The sequence below is a fragment of the Pinus tabuliformis genome, chromosome 4_2 (genome assembly GCF_031772625.1).
Source record: "Pinus tabuliformis cultivar Carrire ecotype Pingquan chromosome 4_2, CPIR1, whole genome shotgun sequence".
Classification (NCBI taxonomy): domain Eukaryota; kingdom Viridiplantae; phylum Streptophyta; class Pinopsida; order Pinales; family Pinaceae; genus Pinus; species Pinus tabuliformis.
The window spans coordinates 955810414-955823694 of NC_142304.1; the positions used below are offsets into that span (position 1 = coordinate 955810414).

Below are 13281 nucleotides of genomic sequence, written 5' to 3' on the forward strand. Positions count from 1 at the left end.
GCGATTTTATAACAGGTGGCAATGGTTACATCTGAGTCAAAAGGAAGTTTTATTAACATATGACAGCTGACGAATAAAGTTCGAATGTTTCCTATGAACCATTATCATTTATTTAGTTCACAGTTTTCTCAAAATGGGTCCACGTATAGTCTGTATGGTTTCTCAACTTTTTACAGAAAGAGTTTAAGCTGATAGTTGAAGCTGTTTCTCTGCAATCTTGGGTCGTTCTGAATAAGTCATTTCAGTTTGGTATGCAGCTTTTGGGGAGGAAGGAATTTTCCTGCCAAATGATTTACGGTGATAAATGAGATTGAGGGATTAGTCGATGATGCCATTTGGTATTTCTGTTATGGGTTCGGTGAGCTTCACAGGGTTGTTGCTGTTCATGATTTTTGGAATTCTGCCTTCAATTGCTCAGAAGACTGATTTCATCAGCATTGATTGTGGAGGTACTGCTTATTTCACTGATAATACCACTGGGCTTCAGTGGATTCCTGACTTGGGAACTGTGACTAGTGGCAAGGCAGTAAAAATCAATGTTTCGACTGAAACCCGTCGACAATACCAGAGTTTAAGAGATTTTCCAGCAGATAATAAGAAGTACTGTTATGCCTTGAATACTACAGAGAGGACACGGTACCTTGTTAGAGCAACATTCCTATATGGCAACTTTGATAATAACAGTGCATACCCAAAGTTCGACCTCTATCTTGACACCACGAGTTGGATCACAATAACAATTTCAACTGCAACAGATGTATATGTTGAAGAAATTATCTTGAGAGCAGCATCTAGTGCAATTAATGTGTGTGTTTTAGATGCTTCAAACTGGTGTTTCGTTCATATCCACTTTGGAGTTGCGCGTTCTCAATGTTTCAATGTATGCAATAGATTTTGAGGAAGATTTCTTCCTGAAGGTTACTGCAAGAATAAATTTTGGTTCCAGAGATATCCAGATGACCCTTATGATCGTATCTGGAACTCAAATGCAATTGAGCCAAACTATCTTGTTGGTGTGGCCCCTGGAACAAAGGCAGTCAGCGCAACAAGGAACATTTTTACAAACACACATGAGCAACCACCGAACAAAGTGATGCAAACTGCAGTTGTTGGTACTCTTGGTAGTCTTACTTATCGGCTAAATCTTGAAGATTTCCCAGCTAATGCTCGGATGAAAAGGTCCATTTAAGCCAAAGGAATATGATTAGAGTATCTTTGACTACAGAGGATAAGCAGAGGTTTTCTGTTGCTTTGGATTGAGTATGGTCTCGAGGAGAATGCAGAATTGCTGGTTGCTTCCTGCCAACAGTTTTTCTCAGGGATCTTCCAAGGTCTTTACACCATCCACAGGTTGCAAGCTTATTATGTAAACCAGAAGGCAGGAAAAGATTGGCAATGATTGGACATTCATCGTTTGCTTTGTACTCCTTTTTAAGTCAAGTAGCCATGGAGGATGACATGAAGTCAGACATCACAGTGCAACTTTTAGAAAGATTGAGGGAAATCTGGATATCTGATATCCGATACACATGCTCTGAATGGCAAATTAATAATTACCAAAAGTAATTCCAAGAGAAAAAGCAATGTCAAGGCTAACACAGATCTTCCAAAAAAAAGGGTCTTTGTGAAAAGGGGCAATTGGCAACTAACATTGTAAATGACAAAGAGACAAAGTCAGATACAACAGAATCCCCTTGCATTACAAAAAATACAAATAATAACGTTAAAGACAAGGCCCTGTCTGCAAGTAAAGATGCACAAAATTTTCCGGCTATTCATGAAAGCACACAGGTGTATAATAGAAGAAAGGTTTCCAGAATGAAAGTAATGATAAACACATGCCATGGAATGAACATTCTGCACCAGCTGTGTGAAGTGAATTTTTAAAGGCAGGAGCATGAAGTACATGAACTTGAGTATTAAGCAGAGTGATATCCAAGAATTCAACAAGCATGATAAGGACCTTTTCAATCTACTTGAACAAGTTTTTGGCAATCAAATGTCTAGGCGGTAAATACCTCAGGGCAAAGACAAGTTGTTTAAACAATTCAGCAGTTTCGTAGCGCGCTACGAAACTGCTATAGGTGGTGTTTTCAACGCAGACAAACAGTTTGGTAATATATGCGGAAATTTTCAAAGGAAACACCTAAAGAATATGTAAGAAACCAAATGAAGCCATCACCACCATTCAGATCAAGACAGCTGTACCTTTAAAAGGTGGAATGCTTTAACTCAAGTTTAAAGTTTCTGCTATAAAGCCACTTTATTACCGGTCATAGGGTATTGAATGAGTTGCATACAAGGAATTTTGGCTTGCACACTTGGCCATCGATGAAGCCTCCAACACATCAGGAACATGGTGGTGTTCTATATTTTTGAGTTATTAAAAGGGCTAAAAGACATGCTGTTGTATATTCGAAGTGATGGAGGACTGGAACTGAAAAACAAGGGATATCATCTAACATCACTGAGCAGTTAAAGTATTCAGCATCCAAGGCCAACATGGAGCATTAAATACTCATCTCAGTCATCATCTCAGCCATCTCAGCCAAACTGCAAGGAGTCCAAGTGTCAAAGAACAAGAAGGAATCATTCTACGAAGAAGATAGAGTTAGAGTCATAGTCAAATTAGAACTCTTTAGAACTCCAGTTAGCACTAATTGTATTTAATATTTGTTGTAAAGCAGATAGGTGTCATCATAGGCAGAATTCGAGTTCCCCTCATGTTGGAGGAGGAAGCTCGAAGTAGTTAGAATAAGGATTTTCTATATATAGCTGGAACATCTATGTAATAGGGGTTGGATATTTGATAAAACAGAGGACTGTTTTGGCTTATGTAAAAACAGAGTTCAGGAATATAAATGACTGTTTTACTTCTCAGGATTCATAAGGGATTTTCTTGTTCAGAATGTGTGATGGTATATTTTCTTTAGTGTTCTTTTACAGTTGTACAAATGCATAATCACTCAGAATTCATTGATCATGCTCTGACTTCCTGTATGTCTTTGTAAACTGTGGTTTTATATAAGTGGTATTTTGAACATCCAAATGCTAAATGCCCTGACTTCTATGTAAGGCATCATCATTGTTTGCTGTAGTATGTTTGACTCCATAGGCCCAATGGAAACTTATGTAATGTTTGTCCAGCCTTCATTATTTGTCAATGTTATTCACAAGAGTTAGCCATCTTATTAATAGTCAAAATCAATAATCCTTTGAGAGAGCCCTCTCAGGCTAAGGAGGCTAAGCCTTAGTCAAAAGATTGGTGTGAAATAGTTACTTGAAGTCTTCCTGGGTTGCAGCCTTCCAGGGCTTGATTTTGAGATAACAGCAGTTATATTATATTGTTATTGTATGTGGATGACATGCTTGTTGCAGGGTCTAACATGCAGGAAATACATGTGCTCAAAAGAAAATTGGCAAATTCATTTGCAATAAAGGATTTGGGAGCTGCAAAACAAATCCTTGGTATGAGAATAACTAGAGCCAAGAAAATCGCAAATTAACATTGTCTCAGAATGAGTACATACAAAAGGTGTTGAAAAGATTTAATATGCACAATGCAAAACTAGTTAGTACACCTTTTGCTAGCCATTTCAAACTTAGTAAGGAAATGTGCCCAAAGACCCAAGAAGACATGGATTATATGTCTAAAATTCCATATGCATCAGTAGTTGGAAGCTTAATGTATGCAATGGTCTGCACAAGGCCTGATATTTCACATGCAATGGGAGCTATAAGCAGGTACATGAACAATCAAGGAAAGGAACATTGGATGGCAGTGAAATGGGTTCTCAGATATTTGAAAGGTACCACAAATCAAGCATTATGCTTTGGTGGTTCAAACATTTCTCTACAAGGATATGTTGATGCAGATATGGCAGGTGACAGAGATAACAGGAGAAGCACTACATGAATTTACTGTAGGTGGAACAGTTATAAGTTGGGTTTCAAAAATCCAAATTGTTGCTGCACTTTCAACAACAGAATCAGAGTATGTTGCTGCTACAGAGACTAGTAAAGAAATGATTTGGTTACAAAGGTTTATGGGTGAATTGGGTAAGAAGCATGATATGGGCACGCTATACAGTGATAGCCAAAGTGCCATTCATCTTGCAAAGAACTCAGCATTTCATTCCAGGACTAAACACATACAACTCAAGTACCATTTCATACGATTAGTGTTGGAAGATGGAGAGTTGAAGCTGGAAAAGATACACCCTAGCCTGAATCCTGCAGATATGCTAACAAAAGTTGTAACCAGGGAGAAACTGAGAATATGCTCAGTTTCGATTGGTCTTCAAGGATGACGATGAAGATGTAGAAATTTTGAATAATATGACACTTATTCACATAGATTATCCCGATTATACACTATTGCGGAATACATGCATAATACATAACCTCCTCTACGTTGATCATCAATTTTGCGGAATTAAAAACAATGAAACATCAATCGCATGCACACATTAACACAGTATGTAACCCGGGGAAAGCATACAGCTGAAAACCCCCACTATCTGTATATCATAATGATTGAGAACATGTAACAATACATAGTACAATACTCCTCACAAGTACTCAGTACTATCTCCACCTGTTACAAACAAACTAGCTCAGATCTGATGCCTCAAATCTCCTCCATTGTTTGCCTGCCTCCACTGTGCAATCCTGCAAGAGAATAATGGTGAATGGCTGAAGCAAACTCGTATTTCCTTGGCTGAACCATGCAATCCTCATTGGCATTACTCAATCCCATTGATTGTGCAAATATCATGCACAACTATAGTCACAACTGATAGTAATCTCAACCTCTAACACCTGTCTCCACTGAACTGTCCATGCACTGAGTTAACTGATGTATTCTTTAGTTTCTTTATGATTAATAAATAGTGAATTAATTAATAATTAATTCACATCACTCATCACTAGTGTATTCTGCAGTTAGAATAAATACAACTAGTTTAATGAAGTCAAACTGAACACAACTCCATCAACTCCACCAAAACTCAACCACAAGAGTTCTAACTGAAGTCCACCATGCAATAGCTCAACTGACCCACAAGAAAAGCGTATTTCCTTCTTACAACTGCATGTGCCACATCTGTAGCTCAAACTGAAGTGCTCCAAGAGGATAAGATAATGTTTATAGTCCAAATATTATTATGAGCTAATAATATTCGACTGTTCTATTTTTAGTCAGGTAGTCTAAAATTAGAATCTGCCCATATGTCTAAAAATAGAAGTCCATCAATTTTTACCAACATGACCAATCATCCACAAATAGCATCCTGCAACTCATACACCATGATCCACATGTCTAAAAATAGACATAGTCTAAAAATAGACTTTGCGCCAAAAATAGCCTGTGGGCACACTTAGTGAAGGCGACTCCTTTTCACTAAGCTCCATCATCTTGTTGCATTTTCAACAGAAGATGAGAAACAACCATGTCCAAAGAGGAGTCATTGTCCGGCAAATGAAGCAGCGGTGGAGTTGCTACAATCATTCTCCAAGTGGGAGATTGTTGGGTGTGGAGCACGATTATTTAGAGGTCTTTGTTTCAGGTGGATGTATAAACCAAGAAGTTCGTACACCCCTCCACGCGGGGGGGACTTGTCCCCCCACCCCCCGGCGGGGGTTCGATGTGGCTGACCCCCCCTAGCTAGGGGGTCCGGGGGCCAATGGTCCCCCGGTGAGGGTTTCGAGGGCAGCGCCCCCGAAGCTAAAAACAGATGTAAAATTGCCTTGTAAAAGTATAGTAATTTCTAGTCAATCTGGGCCATTCATTAGGCAGATGATCTGACGGTAGAACTTATGTTTAGTTTAGGGTTTTTTGCCCTAGAAGGAAACCCCTCTCTTTGTATGAGGGCATTGTATTGAGGTCGTGTAATAGATGTGTATTCTCCGAGCAAGAAACAGAGAGGCGAGACCATGAGAGAAAACATAGGATATTACAGCGGATCTGTTGTAGGTTGTGTCTCTTCATTTCGCTGGATAATAAAAAGGAAGGACTAGCTGTTCGCAGTGGAAATAGCCCAAACTAGGTGAACCACGTATATATGTGTCTCTCTGGTTTTATGCGTTTTCTGTGTTTATATTTCTGCTATATTCTATGTGTTCCATTGCTTTGTAATATATAATTTTCTAACAGGTTGAAGAAATATTTGGTTCAGCCAATCTATGGTCGGGTGGTTCATGGAAGTCCCATACCCAGTTGGCTTTTGCATTAATTAATAAGAGTTCCTTTCCTTGGTATTTTATGAGAAAATGTATTGGTTCATATGTGGCATTTATGGCTGATGTATCCTTATTATTTATGTTGTTTATGGGTATGTTTTATGAAAACAGTGATGTATGGCTCTTATCATGTTTTGATTTGTAAATGAATGAACAATGAATATATGACCTAATAGATGGTAATGCAGCTAATGTGATATGGTATTAATGCTTCTTAGCGATTCACAGATAAAGATGAGATCCCTATGCTCATATTTTTTGCTATGACCTGCAGATTGCATATTTGTGACATGTTTGATGAAATGTCTGTCATGGCTAATAGGGGTCCATCCAAGTATTTGCATTTGTTTCGTTGTCTCGATGTTACTTTTCATTCCTGAAGGTTTCATGGAGTTTTGAGCAATGGTCTAAGTCTTGGCTATAAAAAAGTGGCATAGAAATCGAGGTCGCAGGCTCAGAACTAGTTGAAAAAGACCCCAGTTGCTTGCATGCCCATGTTGTGAGAGCGACTAAGGCTTTACGACGGTGAAGTGTCAAGTTGTCTCAAGGGTTGATCACCTAGAAGGGTTGGTTGGCTCTTGTAGGTTTTGTGACATATGCAAAAGGTCAAATTGGTTGTGTTATGTCGGTTCCACTTCCTTAACTATACATGGGGAGTTGAATCAAATTGTAGTAGCCTCTTGTCACATGTTTACCCTGGAGGACTGGTTAACTTGGGTAAATGTGGGAGGAGGATGTTGCAATTTTGTTGTGAATGTGGAAAACTTGAGATTGTATGAGCCTTCAATGATTGATAATTGTGAAGAGAATGTTCAGATTCCATCTATTGAAGATTTTGCTCCTAAATACTTAGATGAGTTGCAAGAAGATACAATTATTGACAGGAGAATGAGGAATTCACGCAAAGGCAATGTGGAGTATCTTCAAGTGGGGCTTAAAGGTACCAATCCAAGTAAAGCAAGGTGGATTGAGATCGGAAAAGTGAGAGAGTTATACCCTCACATACTTGTTGAGTAAAAACAAACTTTTAGTGTTCCAAAAGCTTCCAATGGGTAGGATTGATCTAGGGGATAAAAAATATGCTCAAAAGTCAAAGTTCTAAAAATCGCTCGAAATGTGTGTCAAATCGTAGTGATCATTGTTTTGATTACAACGTCGCTTCAATTGCCTCAATTCGACACCGTATGTGAAAGTTATAGCGTTTTGAAGTTTTTGGCAAACAATGAAAATGTCAATGTGAAAGGTTGACTGGGCAGGTTGTACAGGTGATGTGGCATTGACATCAACACTAACTGTGTAGATACAATGTGCAATATGGGCCAATCACGTATTGACACGTGGCATGATCGTACAAGGAAACTTGGCAGTTTGTGATTGGTTGTTGGATCTTGATGTGGGCCAATTAGGAGGCACCATGTGGCCCAATGGGAGGGTGCCACGTGGCCCTTGGGATGCATGCTAAAATTTTAATGGGTCAATCGACATGCCTCTGCCGGATTCGACCCCATGACCTACTGATTATAACTACCACACTCCATTGTTGAACCACATATGAGACTTATTAAATATATGTCGACATATTTTATTTGAAATTGAAATGTTCGGCGATTGGGGAGGGGGCGGGGCACGTGGCCCCAACCCCTGGTCACAAGACAATTCACATGAATCGGCATGAAGGAAGAGGGGGTGGCAATTATCTTGGCCCCCAGTCACATTTAAGCCACATGACCACAGACATGGTAGAAGCGGAGGGTCCAAGTTGTTAGCCCTGGCCCCAAGTCCTATGATGAACCCATTTGACCGATAGCAAGGGCGTTAGAGCCAGAGGGGTGGTGCATCGCCTAGCCCTGGCCACATGGCACCACACGACCGAGAGTGGAGCTAGAAAATTGGTGTTAAGGCCTTATTGGCGCAATTAAAGAGGCAACAAAATGCACCTTTTTTATTGAAAATTTCTCTATTCCCATGCCAATTTTTCGCTCGAAGGTCTGCCAAAAGAAGGGATTCGTTGCCTGGTTAGCATTTTTGTCATTTTGCATGACAAATAATAGAGAAATGGAGAAAGAGGCCTAACTTAGTAATTTTTCAGTCTTTTTGAGCCCAAGAAGAACCTAAACAAGGCTTTTTAGGTATTCTGAACACAATGGCAACATTATTTTTGTGACTTGAGCATTGTATGTTGATGTAATTTATATTTTGAGCATACAATAAAAAGGGCCAACATTGGAAGCTAGACCCGAAGACGTAGCCCAGGAGGGGTGAACTCCATCATCAAATTGTTGTTTGTGTGATGTTGCATATTGTCTATTTTTCTCTGGTTATTTATGCAAAACTTAACTAAAAACATTAAGTTTATGTGCTTTTGCAAATTAATCAATTGCCCATGAGACATAAACTAGCTTGCAAAGTTCTTCAAGAAACCTTCAAATTTGTAATTTCGGATCACTATTAGATGTAGAAGGAAGTAGTTACTATGTTGACCCGACCTCCAATGTCACTTTTTGGAAATGGGGTCAATTTTTTTTAATCTTTTACAACTACCTTAGAACTTAAGAAAGGATAGCATCGTTATGTCCGTCTCATTGAGACCCTTCCAAAAATATAAAATTTGCTCTGAATCGACTCTCAGAACAAAAGATATGGCCATTTAAAAACTAACCTAGTAGATGGTGCCACGTCATCTCAACCTGCCACGTGGTAGCTATCAATCCGCTCATATTAGGTCACAAATTAATCCCATTTCTATGGTCCATGTGGACCAACCTATAACATATATGCAAATTAGACAAGGTGCATGGGTGCATGCCCTCCATGGCCCCGTCACCCCAGGAATAAAATCTCCGTGGGTTTCATCCCTTATTGAAATTTTCATGGACGACCTTTCGAGGCTACATAGATGTCCACATGTTCACCTGGACCCCTCCTTGAAATATAATGCACCCGAGCCATGCATTCCTTCATGTCACGCAACAATTGATCCCCATTAACCAAGCTTGCACACCATGTTACCCCGAGACTTAATTCTTGGGCATTATACCATGCCCTCCATCCAAAATCTTAGGGGTCCGAGGTCCAGGGTGACGTCATCCTTCATCATGCCCTCCACGTCATGTACCACATGACTATGGGTTTCATTGATGCTCTAGGACCCTTGGGAATCACATAATTCTCGTTGTATGCGAAATGTGGTGTTTTCCATAGTCTTTCTCTGAGTGTTGACTGTGGCCCCACTACCACATCATCCTAGGGATTTGATCCTAAGAGTTCTACCTTGGCCTCCCTTCGAAACCTCCAGGGTAACAAACCTTTGGGGAAAAAGTCCCAGGGTCATCCAATGGCCATGAGCACTTACCCATTTACAACCTGAATTTGTCCTATTATACCTCCAACCCTTGGAGGAACTTTTCCATGTGTTCACCATTGTTTCACTCTCCCACTATGCAATCGCTCAATAAGTTCCCTACTTCCCAACTTGTTTTCGTGTTTTTTTTCCAATAGACCAATCGTATGTCTTTTTCCAAGGCTCCACGTAGTCAACTTGCCTTGGATAATGCAACCCATTCCCATTATTTAGTTTTTGTCGTTTTTTACTTGTTGTTAGAGCTAAAAGACACATGAGCATGTCCTTTTCTTTTTTAGTTGATTTATTACATAATCAACCCATTAAACTTCTTATCCAACCCATGGTTGATACATTTAAATCAACCATTTCCTTAAGTAATATCCTTCCTCAAGCTATTGGAATATGTATCCCTTTCTCTTAGCCTTTTTAAATAATTACAATTATTTATAATGACAGAGTATTAACTAGGGGTTGTCACACATAGTCGACCATTACCTCATGGTGCACCATAACTCTAAGTTTAGAGCCTCATAGGAAATGAACACTACCTAATGATCATAAACCCCTCACTTTTCATCATTGAATCTAACCCTTTTGGACACTATATAATTATTATACTAATTTTTTTATTATTTTTTTTTATCTAGAGGAATTTGCAATTGGGCTAATCACGTACTAGCGTGACACAGGTCAATTCCAACCACTACCACTATAACCTCTAAGTGCCTACTTATACCCCTTCCACAGACATAGGTGAATCGAGGAAATTTGAATGTTAAACCTTCTTACACATAACACTTCATTTTCACAGTCATCACCAATTAAACTACCCCAGTAAAAACTCATTGTACTATTATATTTATTTATTTTAAAAAATATGTTTAAATAATTTCTTTAATTTAAACACATAAAATAAACCAATGTAGATCTAATATACTTGATTTTATAATGACTGGATTGAAATTGCATAACGTATAGAATTGTCTATTACATCGTAATAATAATAACACCAACTAATTAAATAAATTTTAAAATTATATTTTATTTTATAAACATAAAATTTATAATTATATATTTACATTTTATATTTTATATTAATTTAGAGGATAACTACTAAGAGGTTATAGGTTAAGTTTTTGCATTGGTTTCAAAGTACGCCCCATCCGATGTCTCTATCAAATTAAGGCTCCCATACATTTATTTTAAGTATTATTCTTAAAATGGAAACAATTTTAGCCCATGGGGCTTTGATTGACGGTGAATGGGTGCGTTGTTAAGGCACTCCTTGCAATAGGTCACCGGTTCAAATCCCCCGTGGGTACTTAGGTTAGTCTAAAAAAAAAAAAAAACAAACAAACAAAATGGAAACTGTTTTTTCCAAAAATATATTTTATTATTAAAAAATATTATAATTAGGCCGATAGGCCTTCCTATGCATCAACAATCGTCAACACTTTTAGTCTGCTCCGTTGGATCAGGTGAGACACATTCAACCGTTGATTTGAAGTGTCACTGCTTTTTCCAAATATCAGCGAAGTTGCCTTACTGCTTTTTCCTGGCAAGTGTGCACTGCACTTTCACTGCTTTTTCCAAATATTAGTTGAGTTGCCTTCTTTTAACCCCGTTCTGCTATGCATTGAACCTGGCCCTGTTATGCAAAGAAGAAGTTAAATCCATCCAGAACCTCACAATGTCGGATGTAGCTATTGGAACCAAACGCAATATGTTCTCTAGGCACTGGGTTCACGATTTATCGTACCCGCTGTATGATTGGAGTAAATGCCCTTGCCTTCTTCACGCAGCGTTGCCACAAGGCAGAACATACGTGGTTTCTGGAGATACTCTTTCCAGTTTCAGAGCCATGGTGGGTACTGGTAGCTTAGTTAATATGATCTCTGTGATGTTATTGTATTAAGCTAAATTGTTATGATTTGGGTATTGGCAGGATTACGGAGTTACAGTGTCGTTTTATCGAGCTCCGCACCTGGTGGATATGGTGACCACTACGGTTCAAGGACACCAGAAAGTGGTGCTTCGTCTGCACTCGGTCGAGAGTAATGGCAGAGGATGGAAGGGAGCCGATACCACTACGGTTCAAGGACACCAGAAAGTGGTGCTTCGTCTGCACTCGGTCGAGAGTAATGGCAGAGGATGGAAGGGAGCCGATATTCTTGTTTTTAACTCCAGCTATTGGTGGAGTCACACAGGCAATTTCAAAGGGTACTTTTATGCAAGCCATTAATGATAACTGTTATATTTTTTACTGTGATATTTTATGGCACTGTGATCTTTAATGGCGGACTGAATGACTGACACTTTGTTCGGGTAAAAAAAAACAAAACAGTTGGGATTACCTGCAGGAAGGGAATACTTTATACACGAGCATGGATTTCATGGTGGCTTACCGGAAAGGAATGACTACCTGGGCAAACTGGATCGATTCCAACATCGATACAAACAAAAGTCCTTTTCCGCAGTTTCTCACCCTCGCATTCCAGGTTTAGTAATCTCAGATCCAGTTGAAAATGTGAAAAAATTGCTTCTAATGAATGACGTTTGCTTGATTTTTTAATGAATCTTTGTGCTTTGCAGTACTATGAATGGCGGTAACTGTTACTCCAAGAAAGAACCTACGACGGGGACTTTGTATCTGGGCGCCTATCCTCCCCAATTCCAAGTGGCGGAAAGCGTTGTGAGAGCTATGAGATCACCTGTGTCGTTTCTCAACATCACGACGCTGTCGTTGCTCAGGCAAGATGCGCACCCTTCAATATACAGCAACGATTTGATAGTCAGGCAAAGGAAAAATCCCCAGCGCTACACAGATTGCAACCACCAGTGTCTGCCTGGGCTTCTCGATATCTGGAACGAGATCCTTTACTCGGCTCTCTTCTACCCCTGATCTCAAGCTCCTTTATTCGGCTCTCTTCTGCGCCTGATCTCATCATTTGTAAACATTTTATTGTTGTAAGCTCCTTTATCGGCTCTCTTCTGCCCCTCAGCGCATCATTTGTAAACATCTCATTGTTGTATGCTTGGAATTGTCAATACATCGTTGGCGGGATGAGTTTTGATCACGAGACCCCTCGCAATAATAAGCTGGCGGGACGAGTTTCGAGCTCGGGACCCCTTGCAACAATAAGCTGCCCGCCCAGTTCACCGTTTACACTTTGTGATTCGCCGTTGCTCGATGTTAGAGCCAATAATTTTTTATTTCCCATCTGTATCATTATTTATAAGTTTGTTTTAACCTCAAGTTGAAATTCCAAGAAATTCCAAGTAGCTCCATATTTATATTTTTGTAACTTTATGTATAAAAATAACTTCATTGATTTTGAGTTTATGTTCAAATGTAAAGTTGGATTCCAGGTCTCTTAGTACCGAATTTCTGTTTTGTTTGTTTTTTTCACATTAGTGAATAAAGGCAAGCACTGATTAGTATTAAGCATCTCACAGAGCGCGTTTTCACTTTCATCTCATCATTTTCTTCAATACTCTGCATTGCATTGGCTTGCCTTGTTTCTTGTTCAAGTTTATTTTCTTTGTTGCATGGCCATGCATTTTGGATACAGTGTTTTATTTTCGTTGTGTTTTTCTCTGTTTTGAATTTAATTTATGTTTTTTTCAAAAGAGTGTTTGCATGGTTATCTTGGCGATTCTATTTTGTTGCTGTTATGTTGAGCAGAAGAATTGATAGA

General features: G+C 39.1%; 1 pseudogene; it reads left to right on the top strand.

Moving 5' to 3' along the window:
* The first annotated feature begins 328 nt into the window (after positions 1–328).
* Positions 329–12485, top strand: LOC149172815 (protein trichome birefringence-like 4; annotated as a pseudogene).
* Positions 12486–13281: the final 796 nt, after the last annotated feature.